This window comes from Engystomops pustulosus, chromosome 11 (genome assembly GCF_040894005.1).
Source record: "Engystomops pustulosus chromosome 11, aEngPut4.maternal, whole genome shotgun sequence".
In the NCBI taxonomy this organism is placed as follows: Eukaryota; Metazoa; Chordata; class Amphibia; order Anura; family Leptodactylidae; genus Engystomops; species Engystomops pustulosus.
In genome coordinates, this window is record NC_092421.1 from 62,018,095 (window position 1) to 62,039,259 (window position 21,165).

At 44.8% G+C, this 21,165-nt stretch overlaps 1 protein-coding gene across 1 annotated transcript in view; it reads right to left on the reverse strand.

Moving 5' to 3' along the window:
- LOC140105516 (gamma-aminobutyric acid receptor subunit pi-like) overlaps positions 1–18,594 on the reverse strand; it is a 112,625-nt gene extending 94,031 nt beyond the window's left edge. Inside the window, exon 1 of the mRNA XM_072129461.1 lies at positions 18,379–18,594. The gene's annotated coding sequence lies outside the window, so the exon portion shown is untranslated. The remainder of the gene's footprint in view (positions 1–18,378) is intronic.
- Positions 18,595–21,165: the final 2,571 nt, after the last annotated feature.

Here is a 21,165-nt window from a genome sequence, read left to right on the forward strand (position 1 = left end):
TACTGGATTTTTTACTTCTTTTTTTTTGGTGTTCACCGTATAGACTAATAATCATGTTATCTTTATTCTATGGGTCGATACGATTACGGGGATACCAGACATGAATATATTTTCTTACGTTTTACTAAATTTGTCAAACAAAACCCTAATTTGGGGAAAAATCTATCATTTATGTATTGCCGTCTTCCAAGTGGCATAACATTGTTACTTTTTTGGCTACGGAGCTGGTTGATGGCTTGTTTTTTGCGGGACATGTTGTACTTTGCACCAGTATCATGTCGGAGTACATATGTTTTTTTGATCACATTTTATAGCATTTTTTGTGGGATTGAAAAGGTAAAAATCATAATTTTTGGAGGGTTTATAACAGTTTTTTTTATGGCGTTTATCGTGGGGGTTCAATAACGATTTACTTTTATTCTACGGGTTGTTACGCACGCGGTGATACTATATATGTGGGGTTTGTGTTATGATTTAGACTTTTTTTTGAGTTATATGTCTCTTTATATGTTTTGGGGCTTTTGGGCATTTTTAGTGATTTATTACTTTATTTTTTTATTGAATAACTTTTTTTTTTTTACTTTTTCACTTTTATACCATGGGACATGAACAAGTAATCATCTGATTGCTTGTTCATGATAATATTCTGCAATACTCATGTATTGCAGGATATTAGCAGTGTCAGCCTATACACTTGCATAGGCTGGCACTGTGCCAGTAAGATGACGTCACAGACGCCATCTTACTGGCAGTTCTTGCAGGTAACTCTGGGGTCCAGATCGGACCCCAGAGTTACTATAGCAACGATCGGCGCCCCCCGAAAACGGTTTGGGGGGGCGATCGTGGGGGAAAGAACCCCCAGCTGCATGTTAGATGCCGCGGTCGCGCTGACGGGTTAAGCACCCGCGATCGGAGACAACTCCGATCCCGGGTGCTACACTGGGGTGCCGGCTATCAGTCACAGCCGGCACCCCGTGTTTCCCGATGCCGGTTCAGCTCAGATCTTGAGCCGAACCGGCATCAGCTCAGCGTCCGATATATCAGACGCTGAGCGCTAAGTCACTGCGCTCAGCGTCCGATATATCGGACGCTGAGTGTTAAGAGGTTAATGACAAAGTTCATCTTCTGGGTACAGCCCTTGATGTGGGGAAAAGTGCAATAAAGACAGTAGAAAATCTCTTGACTGAGATAAATAAGGGTAAGAGTCTCAGGACAGTTTCTGGCTCTGTAGGGATAATGGAAATAAATATACATATGTACGCAGTACCTGAAGAAGGCTTTCAGCCCATCAGGGGTTACTCGGCATCGCTGGGTTCAGCAGAGACAGGATCCAGCTCCAGCAGGGAATCCTGTACATCCTCAGCGGGAGTAGGTGCCGGCTGGGGACACCCGGTGGTAGTAGCTGGTACTACAGGTGCAGCATTATCCTCCGGACATGCAGGGGGAGGAGCGCTGTCGCCGGGATGTCGGCTGCTCCAGCCGGGGGCTCAACTGAGCCAGGGACCACGGAGGGGTCCAGAAATAAATAGATGGGAACCTGCGGCAGCGCCGCGGCTCCTTCCAGCTCCGGTTCTTCTGGGGCCGGGTCGTCACCCCATTGGTAACCAGCAAGTGGAGAGGTGGGCCTCGTCGGAACCTCCGGACAAGGTTCACTAGCCGGGATGTCTTCTCCCACGGAAGAGCCGCGGGACCTGGCAATGCTCCCGGCAGGAGAGATGGTGGGGGTGGCGCCCTGGATCATGCCCGGCCCATGGATGGCAATGGGACCCGTACTCACGATCACCGTGGATGGAGCATTCACGTGGGTCACCGCCCGGGGACTCGCAGCCGAGGAAGACGAGGTGTTCGGGGATTCCGGCCACTCATCGTCCTCATACAGCTCATCGTAGGGTGGGTAGCGGTCCTCGTCGGAGTCCAGGATCCGGATCACACCAGCCGCCCATGGCCCTCGGGGCCCCTCCTGCAGGGAGAACTCGATGCACTCTCCTGGCTTCAGGTTGTGCAGTCTCTCTGGCAAGTCAGGCCTCTTGACAGACCGGCGGGAAATAAATACCTCCCGTCCGGTGTAGTCCTGGGTGGCAAAGCCATAGCCACGTTGCTTGTCGAAGAACCGGACCATGCCGTTGGTGTGGTTCTTTTCCACCCAGGCTCCAGCTGCAGACCGGCCGGCCATGTAACGCTGGGCCTCCTTCTCGCGGCGTCGCTGTTCTGAAACAGCGTCTCGGAGCCTCTGGCGGACGGCCTCACCTCGGCCTCGAGGCTGCGGAGGTGCCGGTGCTGGGGCTCGTGGCTCCGGTGCAGGCTCGGATCTCCGTGGTTGTCGGGCAGGTGCCGGAACAGGAGCAGGGGCAGCCGGAGGATCAGGAACCGTCACAGCAGGGCTAGCAGGCCGAACAGCAGGGACAGTAGGCCTCGGAGCAGGTGGCACGGCAGCAGTAGGCCCAGGCGCTGGCTCGACAGGAGTCGGGGCCTCCCCATGTGGCGCCTCCACGTGGGCCCGCGGTACCGGCATGGTAACCGGGAGAGGCACGAGGAACCGCCCGGGTGGTAATTGGTATTCTGTCACCGTCTCGACATACCTCCTGGTGACGAAGGCTTGGGTCAGTCCTCGATGCAGCCGGTGCCCAGCAAAGGGCCTCCGGACCGGCTGAGCAGAGACCACAACCATGGTCTCCAAAACCTCGAAGAACTCGGGACGCTCCACAGAAGGGAATGGCGGAGGACCCCACATGATGCTGACCTCACTGTCCAAGATCCGCACGAGTTCTTGCGTTTCGTGGAGGCGGGGCAGGAAGTCCGCTTCGTGCCAGAGGGAGGAGTCCAAGTCCTTCCCGCCAAGAGCTGTGGCGGGCTCTAATTTTTCCTGCGCCACAGGAGGCGGGGTTCGCGCCCTTCGCGCATGGGTGGAGCTTGGTGTGTCGTCTGGGTTTCCCGCCAGTGAAGATTTTGGCGGGCTGGAATTACTTGCTGCGCCACAGTTTCTGAGGTAAAATCTTTAGGCGTGGCAGCGCCGGATGTAGCAGAGCTGGTACAGTTCTTGCAGGGATTTACCTCTTGAGTGCTGGAGCGGCGCTCGACAGCACGTGGCAGCATTAACACAGTTCAATCCAGAAACACACAATCACTTGGGCCTAAACCCGGATGGCAGCAGGGTTAGGCAGCACAGTCTTTTTCAATAAAGGATAGTCTTTAATGCCGGAATAAGGCACAGAAGTATCAATCCTGTTCGTGACGCCACTTGCAACATCCCCCACCGGGGTCTAGCCTTTTCTTGGGGCCTGGAGACAGCCTGGGCCCGCAGTACCTGAGTGGCTGGCGGTTGCGGCCTAAGCACGCTTGTGTCACGGTGCTTGGTATGGGGAACCGGAGGGCTGTCCTACAGCCTGGCAGGTCTCCAGCAGGGTGGTGTTGGCAAGAAATGATGAGGGAGAGGCTGCTATAGCGGATCTCCCTGAGGCAACCCTTTGGTGTCTAGAGTATAAGTCTCTGTGTGGTGGACAGGGTGCCCATGATGGTGACAGCCGGAGTAGCAGGGACCAGACGGAGGCAGAGGTTGAACAGAAACACTTACAGTTCTTTATTGGAACCGACAGGAACATCAGCAACGTGCCTTTAACAAGATGGTGGAGTGCTGAGATGCAAGTTGGAGGGAGCCACAGGAGGTAGATCGCCAGCCTGGATGCAGAGGGCAGGCTGGGAGGTAGCTGTGTCCTAATAGGAAGCTTCAGCTTGTCCTGGAGTGCTTCAGGTATCACCCTTGAAGGTAGGATGATACCCCTTTCCTCACTAACTCTAATCTATTAGCTCCACTCTTCAGAGGCAGGGGCTAGGCTCTTCCTGCTCTTATCTGGTATGCTGGCTGAATAGAGTCTGGACTGGGGTAACCCAGTCTGCTTCTCTTCTCATCTGAGCTAGGCTAAACTAGTCTCTAGCTGTTCTGATCTTGTGCCCTGCAGACCCAGAGGGTCTGACTGGAACTGGTCTCTTCTCCCTCCTGGGAGAGACTCCTCTAGTTCTGGAAGTTTCCTGACAGGGTCTTGTAACTCCCCTGGTCAGGTGGTGGCTGCTCCTCCAATTACATCTCAGCTTACAGAGGACAGGATGTAACACAGATCATTGGATAATAGAATCTTACATCATACACAGATTAACTTCTGCCTTGCCAGGCAGGATTAACCACTGCAATGTCCCCTTTGTCCTATAAGGACCATGTAGTGTAATGTGGTTACATGCAGGTGGGGCGTAAGTCCCTGGGAAGGGGACCTGTCTATGTTTGTGTGTCTGGCTCCTCATGTATTCTTCCTCTGCTACACACCACCATCCTCCCCTCCCCTCCCCTCCCCTGCCTGCTCAATGCACATAACGGAAAGTAAGCAGAGGAGAGGGGGCTGCTTGAGGAGACTGACACAGGCTGTAGGATTCCACTGGGACTCACCACACACTGCTGGCAGGGAGCCAGGTAATGTAACATAAACCACTGAAATAATTCAGAATGCTGACAAAATCTGCTTAGCATAGGCTATTGTAAACTTACATCACCTGAGCACCTCCTGACTCTGTGGGCTCATAATTTATTCACAACCGCAATTGTACCCAGTCCCACCCCAGTATCAGAGTCAAACAAAAAGACAACAGAGGACAGCGCCTCGGGTGATATCGTTAAGTGAATCCGGCAATATCGTAGGTGAAATAGAGGGTGGTATCTTGTAAATTCAGCTCATTGAACGAATATGGATCTTCCTGGTATCAATATGGTCCATAGGCTAAAGTGTATTTGTAGGGGGTGTCACTATCCGTGCAGCTCCCGCAGCTCACAACGCACAGAGACACCACTAGGGGTACCACCCCAGTATCGTACAGACTACCTGTGACATCACTTTCTGTCACTGTGCCAAGACTTTCCTTGCCCAGACGGCTTAAAAGAGGTGCGACTGTGCAAGGAATGTCTCTGCATGTGCGGGCGCGGGACTTAGACTGCTGGGTGACGTCACGGGCAGGGCCGCATCTGCCATGAGGCGGGATGAAAATCCCGCCTCAGGCGGCAGATGAAGGAAGCGGCATAATTGCCGTTCATAATGTGGGTGATTCGGGCAGCTGCCACTGGAACGTCTATGGCATCTGTGTATACAGAGTGGCGCAGAGAGACAGATTGATGCTGCGCCGCTCTGCATACACAGATGCCATAGACGTTCCAGCGGCAGCTCTATAACTCAGGTGAGCTCTATTTCCGTGGAGGATCCAGGCGGTGTGTGATGACGTCATCACATGCAGCCTGTGTTCCTGCACGGAGCCGGGACCTGTCAGAAAACAACAGTGTCGGCGTGGGAAACACAGGTGAGTATTAGTTTCTTTTTTTCCTTCTGCTGGCCATGTTCAACATGTTTAGGGTTGTGCATAATGAAACTAGGGAGGGAGAAAGCTGCATTTGGAGTCCGGGTTTTAATTAAACTGGGGGAGTAGAAGGGATGTTTATAGGGTACAGTGTGTGACTAAACTGGGTAAGGGGCTGTATATGTGGCCATATCTGAATTAAACTGGTGGTTATAGGGTACTGTATGTAATTACACTGGGGGGCGGAATCTGTCTATAGGGACAGAACTTAAACTAGGGTTATCTGAATATAGGGGGCTCTATACAATTATACTGAGTGGAACAGGTGCCAAAATATAATTTAACTGGGGAGTGAGTGGATATGGGGTGCTTTATATTAATATTTAAGGTGGCACTCTTTAATTATAGTATAGTATATGTTTGTAAATTAGAGAGGGCTATATATATATAGATTAATTATGCTGGTGCTTTATATAAATTCATTAGGGAGCTTTATGTAAATAAATAACAGTGGGATGTATATTAATAAAATGACAATATATTATTGAGGTTGCGTTCACATATATTAGTACTGTTTTTGACACTTATGCATCTTATAAGTAAAAGCATGTGTTTTGCTTTGTTAATGTTCAATACTAATGTAAAAAGGGGACACAAATGCTATTGCTTATATAATTAACTTTTATGTAAATGTAGTAATGAGTTTTGTACAACATATTTTTTTAGATTTCAAAACACAATGCAAATGTATTATGGGAATGAAACCTTAGGGGGCTATATATATTAATTAAGGGTTCTGTATATGATGTATATGTAATAATTTATCAGGAGGTGCTATATCTAATCAGTTTAGGGGAACCCTGTATATATAATAGCAGGGGTGCTGTAAATACTTGAATTTATTCTTGAGGGCTTTATGTTGGAAAATTAATTTATTACAATATTTATTTAATTTATTTAGGAATCTAGTATACAAACGGTCCCCTACTTAAGAACACTCGACTTACATACGACCCCTAGTTACAGACGGACCTCTGGATGTTGGTAAGTTACTGTACTTTAGCCTTAGGCTACAATAATCAGCTATAACAGTTATCACAGGTGTCTGTAATAGAGATTTATTGTTACTCCTGATTCTTATGACAGTCCAACATTATTAAAATCCAATTGTCACAGAGACCAAAAAAAATTTGTCTGGGATTACAATGATAAAATATACAATTTAGACTAACATAAAAAAATCAACTTAAGAACAAACCTACAGACCCCATCTTGTACGTAACCCTGGGGACTGCCTGCATGCTATAATACTTTAGGAGGGCCACACACAGTGTATGTTCTATATATGGGGGACAGTGTGGTCAGTTGTGATGTGAGGGGTATACATATTTTAGAAGCACTGTTATCCAGGTGACAAACTGTAAGTGACTGTGGTATTTTATAGGCACAGTGTGGAGATGTGCTGCACAGAGCTGAATACATCTGGTTGTGATTTCAACAGTGATAAACCATGGTTGGGAGAAGTTGTATGGAAGTCCTTCAACATAATCACTTATAAGGTACTAAATGCCACTAATTGTTATCAATTGTTAGTAATGTTGACAGCGTTTTTCTGATCAGATAGTAGTAGCCAAAAGTAATAGGAGACCAGGGGTTAGGCTTTTTTTTTTTTTTGGGGAGGGGGGGCATAATTTCATTTTCCGCCTCAGGCAGCAAATAGGCCAGAATCGGCCCTGGTCACGGGTACTCTGAATGATACTGGGCTGGGTCCGTGCACAATAGGGGGTGTGAATAAATGATGATCCCTGAGAGGTGACAGAAGCCTGAGCTCCTCTGGCTCATTAGCATAAAGAATATAACTTTATATTTCTGCTAATTAGGACTCTCCTAATGCTAATAAATGTTTTAGAAATCTAGGGAAATAGCAATCCGTAAAATCTAATGGTAGATGATTTTAGAAGGACAGAGGACATGGATAACAAATAGATGAAGATTACTGCAGTCACGGTGACTGGAGCTATGAGTAATGTTTATCATGCTTTATTTTTGTATTCTATATAACACCCCCTCACACCCAATGGATTCAATGGGGCACTTTTACTTCACAGAAAGTGCATTGTCCGACGATAATGCACTGTGCCGTGATTCACTATGATTGTGCGCTCGATATCCTGCATGTGTTCCTTCCCCGCTCAGGTCCACCGGAGTTCACCTTCTTCTTCCTGGTGCTTCCTCCTGATGTATCAGGCAGCAGCGTAACTATCATATGCCAGCATAAGGTAAATAACCCCCACGGTGTGTGTGTGTGTGTGTGTATATATATCTCTCTCTCATAAATTACACATATAGTATATAAACCCTATATATTCACATGAGTACAGTATAAACACATATGTACATACAGTGTATATAGACGCTACATATACACTTCATGCAGCTCAGTAGCAGCTGACTATATGGGAGAAGTAGAGATGAAAGATTTCTGGTGCCGCTGTCCATAGGATTTCTTATTTGAGATCCCAGCTCAGGTGTGTACACTAGAAGATGTGCACTGCTATATGCATATTGCGATGTACAATTTGTGTACATCCTCCGTTCTTTGCAGTGTGGCAGGTTGGGTGGCCGGGCCCCTTGACATTGTGGGCCCTGTCGCAATTGCTATGGCTCCTACCCCTCCAGTTACGCCCCCGTCGTCTTTCTTGAGGTAAAATCTCATTCCTACAATGACTACAACGCAACAGGAAGTTCAACACATTTCTACACTAAGCTTCTTAATCATGATCTATCGTACCTGAGTATACCAAACATTAAAAATACTGCCCTTTACTCTTCCAGTCATCTCATCAAAGAGTCCAGCTCATAGCGATCACATTTAAGAAACAGCTACTCATCAATCGGGGTATAAAATCTTTATGTATAGTCCATAGGAAACAGCTGCTTATGTGACCATTCTTCCATCCCCCCCCCATAAGTGGGTTAATTGGTTACATACTTTAACAAACATAATTGCTATTCAAATATTAATGTGTCACTCTAGAATCTTACAGTAGAAAACATTGTCCTTAGATCGGTTACGGCAATAAAGTTGTAAGTGTTTTTTTTTGTTTTGTTTTGTTTTTTTTTGCATGAAATATTAAAATGCCTCACTTCGAGCATCCGATACGTACATTAAATGAACATTCTGACTAGATGACGGCTTGTTGGCAAGTTGTGAGAAGCTAATTTGGAAGTAAAAACAATTTGGACATTAAAACAATAAAAAAAAAAATTCAAAATAAACCTTCAGACAGATCTGATTTGGGACAAGCGGGGAATGTAAGAAATTATTGATAAATGGTACATGCTATACACTCACCGGCCACTTTATTAGGTACACCATGCTAGTAACAGGTTGGACCCCCTTTTGCCTTCAGAACTGCCTCAATTCTTCGTGGCATAGATTCAACAAGGTGCTGGAAGCATTCCTCAGAGATTTTGGTCCATATTGACATGATGGCATCACACAGTTGCCGCAGATTTGTCGTCTGCACATCCATGATGCGAATCTCCCGTTCCATCACATCCCAAAGATGCTCTATTGGATTGAGATCTGGTGACTGTGGAGGCCATTTGAGTACAGTGACCTCATTGTCATGTTCAAGAAACCAGTCTGAGATGATTCCAGCTTTATGACATGGCGCATTATCCTGCTGAAAGTAGCCATCAGATGTTACAGGGTACATTGTGGTCATAAAGGGATGGACATGGTCAGCAACAATACTCAGGTAGGCTGTGGCGTTGCAACGATGCTCAATTGGTACCAAGGGGCCCAAAGAGTGCCAAGAAAATATTCCCCACACCATGACACCACCACCACCAGCCTGAACCGTTGATACAAGGCAGGATGGATCCATGCTTTCATGTTGTTGACGCCAAATTCTGACCCTACCATACGAATATCGCAGCAGAAATCGAGACTCATCAGACCAGGCAACGTTTTTCCAATCTTCTACTGTCCAATTTCGATGAGCTTGTGCAAATTGTAGCCTCAGTTTCCTGTTCTTAGCTGAAAGGAGTGGCACCCGGTGTGGTCTTCTGCTGCTGTAGCCCATCTGCCTCAAAGTTCGACGTACTGTGCGTTCAGAGATGCTCTTCTGCCTACCTTGGTTGTAACAGGTGGTGATTTGAGTCACTGTTGCCTTTCTATCAGCTCGAACCAGTCTGCCCATTCTCCTCTGACCTCTGGCATCAACAAGGCATTTCCGCCCACAGAACTGCCACTCACTGGATGTTTTTTCTCTTTCGGACCATTCTCTGTAAACCCTAGAGATGGTTGTGCGTGAAAATCCCAGTAGATCAGCAGTTTCTGAAATACTCAGACCAGCCCTTCTGGCACCAACAACCATGCCACGTTCAAAGGCACTTAAATCACCTTTCTTCCCCATACTGATGCATTTTTTTATATGTTGCAAAATAATGTTTTAGCCAATTGGGCACTATTTTCCGTACTAGGGTTTAAAGGGAACCTGTCACCAGGAGACCCATTTTTAGCACTCCCCCAGTCCCCACAGAGCATAGTACATACACTGCCAAAGTGTTTTTGTATTAAAAATTCGTCTTAAAGAAAAAAAGGGATGTTATATTGTACCTTTCATTAGCATCTGCTGTGTGACTAGGCAGTTGCCTATTGGAAGGGGCTGGAAAGGAGCAGTTCCCCCCACCCTTGGGAAACAGCTACTCCATGTGACTTTTTCAAATATATGAAAACACCCATCACTTGGCTTAGCGACGCCCCCTGCTCCTCTACAGCCAATCCCGAGTGTGGGGAGTTATTCATATATTTGAAAAGGTCACATGTTTCCCAAGGGTGGGGGGAACTGCTCTTTTCCAGCCCCTCCCAATTGGCAACTGCCTAGTCACACAGCAGATGCTAATGAAAGGTGCTATATAACATATCTTTTTTTCTGTAAAACCAATTTTTATTACAAAGACACTTTGGCAGTGTATGTACTATGCTCTGTGGGGACTGGGGGAGTGCTAAAAATGGGTCTCCTGGTGACAGGTTCCCTTTAACGCTGGGAATAAACACTTATTGTATTTGTATAGACTTTTGGGACGTAACAATACCTAACATAACTTTTAGATACTAGTAACAATAGTCACTGTTAGGGTTCAGGGGGGCCCCATTAGGAATTTTGCCCCAGGGCCCAGTGAACTCTAGTTACGCCACCGCTGCAGATGGAGGGTCATGTGATCTGTCCATGAGCAATCTCCCTGCCAGGACCTTGATCTTTATAATTATTGCTAATGGACGGAGCCTTTTAACTTCATTCCACATTGGTTGAGGAATCCAATTCCATTTCTCAAGCAACCAATTCGGTACAATAACAAAACATAGAAAACGGTTCACAACGCGACATTGGGGTGGCCTCACATATAGGATATCAACGAGTGAAATAATCTCATGAAACAGTCTTGAAAAGTTTTATCATCTTATGTCATATGGATCTAGACATGTCCACCCTTGAGGAAAGGTGAGGTGTATCTCTATATACCTTCACGTCCATGCATACTACAGCTCCGCTCAGGCTTTTTGCACAAGCTTCTGCCTGTGAATTATGTATACTATAGAATATTTACTGTATGCTGTAAATGATGGATGTTTTCTATGAACCCTTTTAGTGTTCCTAGTAGCGGTTCTTTATTACTTGAATATTTATGTGTTTTGTTTATATTTATTTACGTAACAGTTGTCTTTTTTAATTTTGTGATGTTTATGGAGGCAAAGTAAGTTCCCATTAAAGTGTTGTGTGATGGTTGAATCAGGTTGGAAAAATGTATCAATCCAAGGCATTCCGACAGCTGAGACCCCACCCCATGAGGGACCTACAATGCTGGGGTTAGGGGTGGCCCACGCTATGCTGGGTCCACCAGGCACCATTGAGATGTCACCAGGTGTTGCTGCTCCCTGGCATGGATGGTAAGGCGTGGTGCACCCCTGTGGGAAATAAGTCCAGAGAGTCGGGGTCTACAGTGACATTTCCTTCTTTACTGAAGATAAAAACGACCTGGGAAAAATGGAGAGTAGGAGGGTCTATCGACCTTTGAATCCCATATCTTCACTGACGGTCAGAAAGGGGAGACACAAAGAACACAGGGGCGCTCTCCTTGTGCAGTACCGTTAGTAGTAGGTTTGGAGTGAGTAAAAATAATAAGTGCTCACCTGGTGGCACAATACCATGTGCATGTAAGTACAACTCCCTGCCTTCATTTTCTTTTTACCTGTTTCCATCCAGGTGGACCGGCAGGTAGTGAGGTTTACAGGTTAAAAACTCTTGAGTTCCAGAGTGGAGTAACTCAAAGCGCTCACGGGGGTCGGATTAGCAGAATGTTACAAATTCTATTTATTAGTTGCTACGCGTTTCCTGATGTAGGTTCAAGACCTGAACCGAAATGTGTAGCAACTAATAAAAAGAAATTGTAACTTCCTGCTAATCCGACCCCTGTGAGCGCTTCTTCGAGTTACTCCACTCTGGAGCTCAGAATTTTTAACCTGTACTTCTGTACTGAAGAAATTCAAGTGCAAAGCAATACAGGCAAATGGCTGACTTCTCCATTGTCCTCCCTGGTAGAAAAAGCGTTAATGCCGAGGAAGGGTCTGGGCTCGCTGTCCCTCTCACATGGACACGGGCACAATCCAATAAATCTGACATGCATACTAAACAATCTACACCTTTTTGTGGAAGACAGCACAGGGAGAACAAATGTTCCTTTTGGATGTTTTTTTTTCCAGCCATTGACCTTCATAAGGTCCATCGGGACTTCCACGTTTTTAGCCAATCCATAGAGTGCAACAAAGCACCGGACATATAAACATGCATTCTCTCTGCAGCAGGTCTGGAAACAGGTCTCACGTTCTGCAGATCGCAGTGGTGCGACTCCACTGCACAGGGCACCACAATTCCCCCACCTGCTCCAAACTAATGGGACTAAAGTGTCACAGAAGTCAAAAGAACATCCACAGGTTAATGTCACACTTGATACAACCACTTCAACACCTTAAAGAGGACCTGTCACATATATAAAAAAGGTCCATTGGAGCTGCCTACTAAAGTAAGCTCCTAGCGCTAGCCCATTTTTAGCAGTGATAAACTGCTAGCTTTATCGGAACTGCTGCCGCGCAGTACAATAGGAACGCCGTATTCATGAGGGGGCGGGACTAGGAGAGGGTAACTGATGGCCTATGGAGTGGAAGGGAAGGTTAGTACTAGGCTAGGAGGAAGCAGCACCTCGGACCACCCCCTCATGCTGTGAGCTCGGTCCGGTGTTCCTATTGTACTGCGCAGCAGTGTCTGCTATTGTTATCAGAGGGTTCCGATAAAGTTAGCAGTTTATCACCTCAAAAAATGGTCTAGTGCTAGGAGCTGCTTACCTTAGTAAGCAGCTCCTATTGACCTTTTCTATAGATGACCGGTCCTCTTTAAGGATACGGGCTAAAATGGTCTTGAGGGGAGGGCACTTTTCTGACAAAGACGCAGCAGGGTTTGTTTGATGTGTTAAGTTGTATTTTTACAGTAAAAAAATATGATATAAGAAAACCTGTACATGTTTGGAATCTCCTAACCCACAGAATAATTATATTTTACTGTTTTAGCAAACATTTTTTTTATTTTTTATTCCTCAATAAAAACAGGATTACTAGGGTTTCTTTTTTTGTGGGGAAACGGTTGGTAGTATTTTGAGGTACATACAACTTTTTGATCACTTTTTTTGGTAGGTAGCATTAAATAGTTGAAATAGGTTTTTCTTATTTTTTTTATGTCTATCATAGTGTGAATATAACAAAATATCTGTTTAGCCAAGATCGCTACGGATACAACAATGCCCATTTTGTGAGAGTTTTTTTTTCTTTTTTGCATTGTATTTTTAACTCTTTATATAGGTACTTATGGGGGAAGAAGGAGATTTTTGGGGGTGTTTTTATTTTTATTTTATTTTTTTTTTTAATTTTTAAAAATGTAACTTTTTTTTTTTTTTAACTGCCCCACTATGGGATTAAAACTAAGCATACCTTAATAACTTATATGATGCTTTGAAGTACTGCAATGTATTGCATTGTATCTGTCACTGTTTCACTGACAGTTTGCCTATTAGACTCTGTCTTGAATTGGACCTAATAGACATCCGTACATGGCAGTCTCGGAGGTCTCGTTCAGATCTCTAGCTGTCATGGCCATGTCCCGAATTTGCCTTGCGGAAGGGGTGGGGCTAGTAAAAAGAAAGATCCCTGATCCCTTTGTCTCTCTTGTTAGCTGCTGCGATTGTAACAGCTGTGGGGTTAAACTTCTCTGCACATAGAAATCTTTGGGCCGGGCAGACGGAGCAGGGAACAAGCTGTGTATATCAGCCGGTCCTCCTACTGCAGATTGGACTGACACTTTCACAGTGTCGGCTTGATTATCAGGACGAGAATACCTGTCCTAACGTGGCAACTTCCTGCTAATTAGGACGATTATTCTCATCCTGCGTTGTCAAGCAGTTGAGATGAAGTTGATTGAGAACAAACTAACAAAACAACTTTACCATAAAAATCTGTAGTACATAAAATGCAGGACAGACTATACATGACTATAATGCCATTTAGCATCTGTGCAGCTTACTGTCCGCTCAGCATATGTGACTGCTTGCTACAATTCGCTTCCATTACTGTCTATGAAAGAGCATTTAGAACGGAGGATTAACATGCCAGCGATGCTGGGCACATCTGGATGGCAGGCAGCCAGTCGTGGAAAGCAGCTGCAGACCCTGGCTCTGTGCGGGGGGTCTTTTCTAATAAAGTGTTATTTTATGTCACAATTTCAGGCAGGAAATTAAAATGATGGTTTTTACTCTGAAATTAAGAGTTACAAAATTACAGGAGAATGAACCAATGTGTTTTTTTATATTGGGGCTACAACTTACAACTTACAGATTAGTCAATTAGATTAGTTCTATATTTTTTCCTGTGAGTATTTCGATCTGCATATGGTCTTACACAATAGTAAGGGGACACAAAGTTGTATCTCAGGTCCTACATATATACATATATACAGTGTGATGTGATGACACAATATATGGATACCGTACTCTTATTAAATTCAAATCTCTAATGCAGATTTATTACAAAAAGATGTATAAAACTAAACACATTGTTATACAGTCTCCATAGACCCACAATGGTAGTCTTGGGGTATAGAGATGAGTTCAGTGACTTTAAGGGGCATCAACATGGAACAAATGGGCGTCCTAAATAGTGAGCAAAAGTGTTGTCTACAAGTAGAGATGACTGGACCTATTGTTTTAGTTTGGGTTCAGCCACATGACCCGGACGTATTGCCATATTGGCAGCCATAAAGCCAATCCGGCAAATGGACGCCCCTTGCTACAAGCAATGCCCATGATTGGCTAGGGGAACACTGAACCTGAACTTAAATTACTGTCCACTTATCTCTATCTACAAACCAATGCCTGAAATTGTATATTGAAGCTGGAGTATCTAAGGGGTATCTATTGGATCAGGTCTTTGGTTGCAAAATGTGGATGAGATTTGTAAAAATCCCAAATGCTGTGATGATTACTGTACATCCTAGAAGTGCCGGTTTACATTCTGCCATTAGAACCAAATATAGACATCCCATCAATGTGAAAATTATGTCATCTGCATGCCATAGAAACGCTCCAAAATCCTAAGTAAAGCCTGCCTACAAGGTGGTAAGCTGTGATAGATATAAAAGGGTCCAAATCCATGTCTTTTGCTCAGGGGTCATGGAAATCAGAAACTTCTATCTTTTGTGGTTGGGGGGGAGAGGGTGAGTGTTACCGGTCCCAGAAGTAGGGCCTTTTTAATCAGGGCTTAGAGTCTCTCTGGCGCTCCGATTCAGTGCAGCGCCACCCACCTCTCTATGCTGGGGCTTGGCAGTGTTGTCATAGTACAGAGTGTAGCCGCTACAGTCTAGTACAGGCTAGACTGTCTAGTCATGTGCTGTAGTGGCAGCGATGGACCAGAGCACCGGGGACGGGAAAGTATTAGTTCTTTGTTATTTTTAGACCACACTTTGACCTATATAGAAAAAGGTCCCATCCTCCACAGGGTGTCTACAAATAGACACAAATAGACTATTAAATCGATTGTGCCATAATATCCACATACGTGTATTATCACTCACCAAGAACCCTAGAAACTGGGACAACCAACCAACCAGCCAGAGCCCTAGAGACTGGGAAAACCAACCAACCAGCCAGAGCCCTAGAGACTGGGACAACCAACCAACCAGCCAGAGCCCTAGAGACTGGGACAACCAACCAACCAGCCAGAGCCCTAGAGACTGGGACAACCAACCAACCAGCCAGAGCCCTAGAGACTGGGACAACCAACCAACCAGCCAGAGCCCTAGAGACTGGGACAACCAACCAACCAGCCAGAGCCCTAGAGACTGGGACAACCAACCAACCAGCCAGAGCCCTAGAGACTGGGACAACCAACCAACCAGCCAGAGCCCTAGAGACTGGGACAACCAACCAACCAGCCAGAGCCCTAGAGACTGGGACAACCAACCAACCAGCCAGAGCCCTAGAGACTGGGGCAACCAACCAACCAGCCAGAGCCCTAGAGACTGGGACAACCAACCAACCAGCCAGAGCCCTAGAGACTGGGACAACCAACCAGCCAGAGCCCTAGAGACTGGGACAACCAACCAACCAGCCAGAGCCCTAGAGACTGGGACAACCAACCAACCAACCAGAGCCCTAGAGACTGGGACAACCAACCAACCAGCCAGAGCCCTAGAGACTGGGACAACCAACCAACCAGCCAGAGCCCTAGAGACTGGGACAACCAACCAACCAGCCAGAGCCCTAGAGACTGGGACAACCAACCGACCAGCCAGAGCCCTAGAGACTGGGACAACCAACCAACCAGCCAGAGCCCTAGAGACTGGGACAACCAACCAACCAACCAGAGCCCTAGAGACTGGGACAACCAACCAACCAGCCAGAGCCCTAGAGACTGGGACAACCAACCAACCAACCAACCAGAGCCCTAGAGACTGGGACAACCAACCAACCAGCCAGAGCCCTAGAGACTGGGACAACCAACCAACCAGCCAGAGCCCTAGAGACTGGGACAACCAACCAACCAGCCAGAGCCCTAGAGACTGGGACAACCAACCGACCAGCCAGAGCCCTAGAGACTGGGTAAAAACCAACCGACCAGCCAGAGCCCTAGAGACTGGGACAACCAACCGACCAACCAGAGCCCTAGAGACTGGGACAACCAACCAACCAGCCAGGACCCTAGAGGATGAATGCCCTTTGAAGTTTCTGTGCTGCATAGAGTTCAGGTTCACGTGTTTGACCCATTCACTTCTCTGGGACTTATGGGAAAACTGTTCTTAGAGTCATCCTGGCTCCATTCAGTCCAGTAGATTTTAGGTCACTTTTGGTCTCCTGTTCCACGAATTGCTGCTTAGACCCCCAGCAATTAGATTACTATCCCCTAATCTGTTGAAATAGTATATTGTAGCATAACTCTTTCTTTCTTAAAATGTCCTGCCAAGAGGGCAAGTAAGGAAGAACATGTGTACACATAAATTTATTTGGATTCCGGCCATCATCAGAATTAAATATTTTAATAATTCCGCACATTCAGTGACTATAGACAGGAGGCTATGCTGTAGGGAACCCCATGTCAGTCATTACTTGCATTACTCACTTAATCCAAATAGGAAATGCAGTAAAAATAAGAATTTTGCACATATATAATTAGTTGCCGTACATTGTTTTTAGAAATTTATAGGATGGAACTGGGAGACTCTGCAAGTCACTTTGTTCATATGTTATTTGCATAATATTACCCAAAAAACACTACCGATGAAATGAAAAATGTAAAAAAAACAGGAATCACAACTTGGTTGGAATCGCACATACATCATAGAGAACAATATCAAAAGTTGATGACACTTGAAACAGCTGAACATCCTCCTATTTCTTCCAACCATCAATGTTTATTTCCCCAGCAGAAAGGATTGGACATATTGAAACAACATGTACAATCCTTTACTCACAAAACAACCAGCAGAGGAACCACTTACATGTTTTCAGGCCAACCCCACCAATTAGGGATGGTCCGATTAACGAATCCAGTTCAATGAACCTTCTACAATCAGATTTGATCTGATTGGATAGACATTGGCCAGAAATGAGACTGCACACCAATCCGACACCTGAACTAAGACCATTTCACATGATATGATGATTTGGATACAACTATAGGACTAACAGTTGGCCAATTGGTTAATTCCAATGATGTTAAATCTGTTTTTAAATCTCTTCTGCTTTATTCTTATTATATCTAACAAGTTCTATGGTCAACTGGTCAAAAATTGGTCCGAAATCTATACAAATAAACCGAAAAAGTGTCACACAAAACAGTCAATTTATCAGGACTGTTTATCATTATAATAAGTTTCAATTTCCGCCTTATTGTGAGGGACGACCCAAAAAGGGAAATCACAAATTCGGCTCTGCTACATCTGTATCATCCATGTTGTTTTATCATATTGTTATTACAGATGTAGCAGTGCTCAGTGGGTAGATTTAGCTACAAGCACCGAACCAACTCTGTTCCCTCCGTGAAAGTAACACAGATTATTATAATTCAATCTTCCTGAGCATTTTCTAAAAGTGACGAGTTATCAGTTCCACATTGCGCAGGAATCGTTTACGACAAATCTCTGGCATTTTATGACTTTTTACGAGACGTCACATTTAGACAAATTTATCTCCCTGTTCTGGAGTTCATTACTTTTTTTTCTCAGACCATCTGCCGTGTCTTTAACCAGATTAGCATCTATAGACGTATCCGAGGCAATAAAAGTCTGCCGGAAAATCAAATCTGTCCTGATTGTGCCCGTATCCCAACCTGACCTCCTGCCTAATGCTCCCTGCCATGTACACACACTCATGCCGCACGGATCAGACACCTGATGGGTGATACCACATAAAGGCAATAAGTTTTAGTCGTATACTCGCCTATGAGCTGCTCTTGTACATGGTGTCCTGTGGAAGGAGACGCAGGCGAAGTGGGATTCCCCTTTGGCAAAAAGTTGCTTTGGTCCTTGTGCACAGCGGAGGGTCCGGATCACAGCATGTTGGTGTTAGATGTGTACAGCAGCCAAGCTCTGGAGGATTGCAGATGCTCGGGATAAGAGGGAAGGCTTATGTCAGAGGGAACAGGCTGCAGTACAATAGGAGCGGAGCATGGAAAGTGTGAAAGAAGGGGGGAGGTCCTGTATCGCTATGACCCAGGAGGGGGCATCCACAGCCTAATGTATTAGATTTGTTTTATGCCTTGTGTATAGGACAACATCAGTGCTTAACAATGTGTATTCTAAAAGGAAAATGATTGAATCTGCTATTAAATAGGTTAAATTTAGAATCCAATTCATAGTATACAAAGTATATTACACTATTGTATTATATATTCTTGGCTCGTTTTTGTGTTCATATTTTTCAATTCCCTTCTTCAAAAATCCACAACTTTTTTATATATTCCGTTTTTTCTGACATTTGGGTGCTATTTTCTGTTACAGGGTTCGACGCTGGGAATAACTGTTAATTGATTTTGATAGATTGGACATGTTTGTTTTATTATTATATCAGTACTAGGGAAAGTGGGTGATTTAAAATTTAAAAGGGGTGCTCCCATTTCAGCAAATAAATGTTATTGTTTTGCTGAAAGATTCATTGACAAAGATTCATTGTGAATCGAAACGTTGCACTTTTTTCTATGCCTGTGTGAATAAAGGTTTAACCTTTTTTCATCATATTGGATGCTGTGGCCTTCTCTCCCCTTTTTTACTCATAGATATAGGCACTCTGACTGTGCTAATCATTTTTTATTTGATATCCATGGCCTCCATCCTTTTAAAATCAACTTGTATGTTTATTCTTATGACCCATAAGGGCTCCTAGGGGCATTAACAGAGCCTCTCAGTGCTGTAGCTTCACAAGCTGTTGTACTGTCTCCCTTCCCTCTGCCTGATGTCATCTGACTGCAGCAGAGGAAGTTTCACCACAAAGCGGGAGGGAGGAAGTGCTTCTGCACTATAGCTGATGGGCCCCGACTATAATGTACATAGTACTAGTTGACACATTATGGGCCCTCTAAGCATCTTGGGCTGCACCCTGTGACTGCACTCTCTGCAAGCCTTCAAGTTATGTTAACAGTGTAACAATCTGTGAATCTGCAGCATAGATGGGCTCTTCAGGATTTTAGAAGGAAGGAGGCCATGGATAACAAATATGACGATTACCACAGTCACAGTGTTTATCATGATGGATTTTGATGGCATATTTCCATTAATCCTTTTTCATTACCGTGAATAGAATTTATAGGGGTTTATCAGGCTTTAAATATTGATGATACATCCTTAGAGTGGGTCCTTGATATCAGATTGATGCGGTACATCATCCAGCACCTGTGCTAGGCATGTTTTGATTTCAAGTGATCAGATACATACATGGGGTCTGCTAATATTAGAAGACTAAAGGACCTTGGATGATGTTATATGACTTGTTGAAAAGAGTCGTGGGATATTGGGAGGAGTAGATGGTAGGGGCCAGCTGAGCAGGATAAACCTTCTCTGATGCCAGGGAATATAACATAAAGTTGATTTCTAATGATGTAGTTGTAATGATGTAAGGATGCACTTCCGGTGTATGTGTTATGTAAGGATCCCCAGGTAGATGATAGAGGGGAGGCCCATGATGTTAGCGGCAGCCAGGGATCACACATGGAGACAGGATGTAGAACATCAAACTTAGTCTCTTTATTCAAAGACTTCAACCCACTGGTAATGGGCTTTGGTAGAGGTCCTATCTGCCAAATTCCAAGGTAGTTTGGTAAAGAAAGATCACAGTCCTGATTCACAACCTTGGGGCTGGAGAAGGTAGAAGCTGCTTGTGCAGCAAGGTTACGGCAGGCTTTGTATAGCTAGATTACTGCAGCAGGCCTGCTGGAAAGAGATTATCCTCTGGTAGGAGATCTGGAACTTCCAGCTCGAGGGAATATAAGTTAAACCTCCTTCTGGGCGAAGTTCCAGGCATCCACCAATAAGGAACCTCAGTGCAGAGCAGGATTGACATAAGTGCAACAACAATTATCATTGGTTACACTATTAAACCCTCCCTTCCCTGGCAGATGATATCCAGCTAATCAGGCTCTATGGACAAATACCAAACTAATAGGAGCACAATATTTCATAATAACCGCATTCACCAGGCCATTACGGTAGAAGGTGTTGGATATCCACCAATCCTGATATTGATCAGCTATTGCATAAATATTTTTTTTTCCATATTTGTAACCCAGAAAACCCCTTCTATGGTGCAAGCGAAAAAAATTGTAGCAAAATAAATAGATAAAATGAAAGCCGTTTAACACGATATCGATCATGTGCATAAACATAACCCTAAACATGGACGCCTCAAACCCAGATAAATAATCCTCATCTGCATAGCAATAAATGAACACATTTAAAAGCAATTAGTGAAATTACAATGGGAGCCGATATATGATTATGTCCCTACCGAGATTAACGAAGGATTCGACGCAGTGTGTCCCTAAATCTCCGCTCAAACATTAGTATAATTCATCCTCCCAAGTTCAGCCGAGGTCTAAATGGCTAAAAAAGAGGAGATTATGGGTCGTTCTTCAAACAATAGGACAGAAAGCAGAGATTTATTCCTCCATCAATTTGACAAAACCCGACCGAAATCATAATTGAATAAAATTGGCTCTAATTAACAAAAGTACAA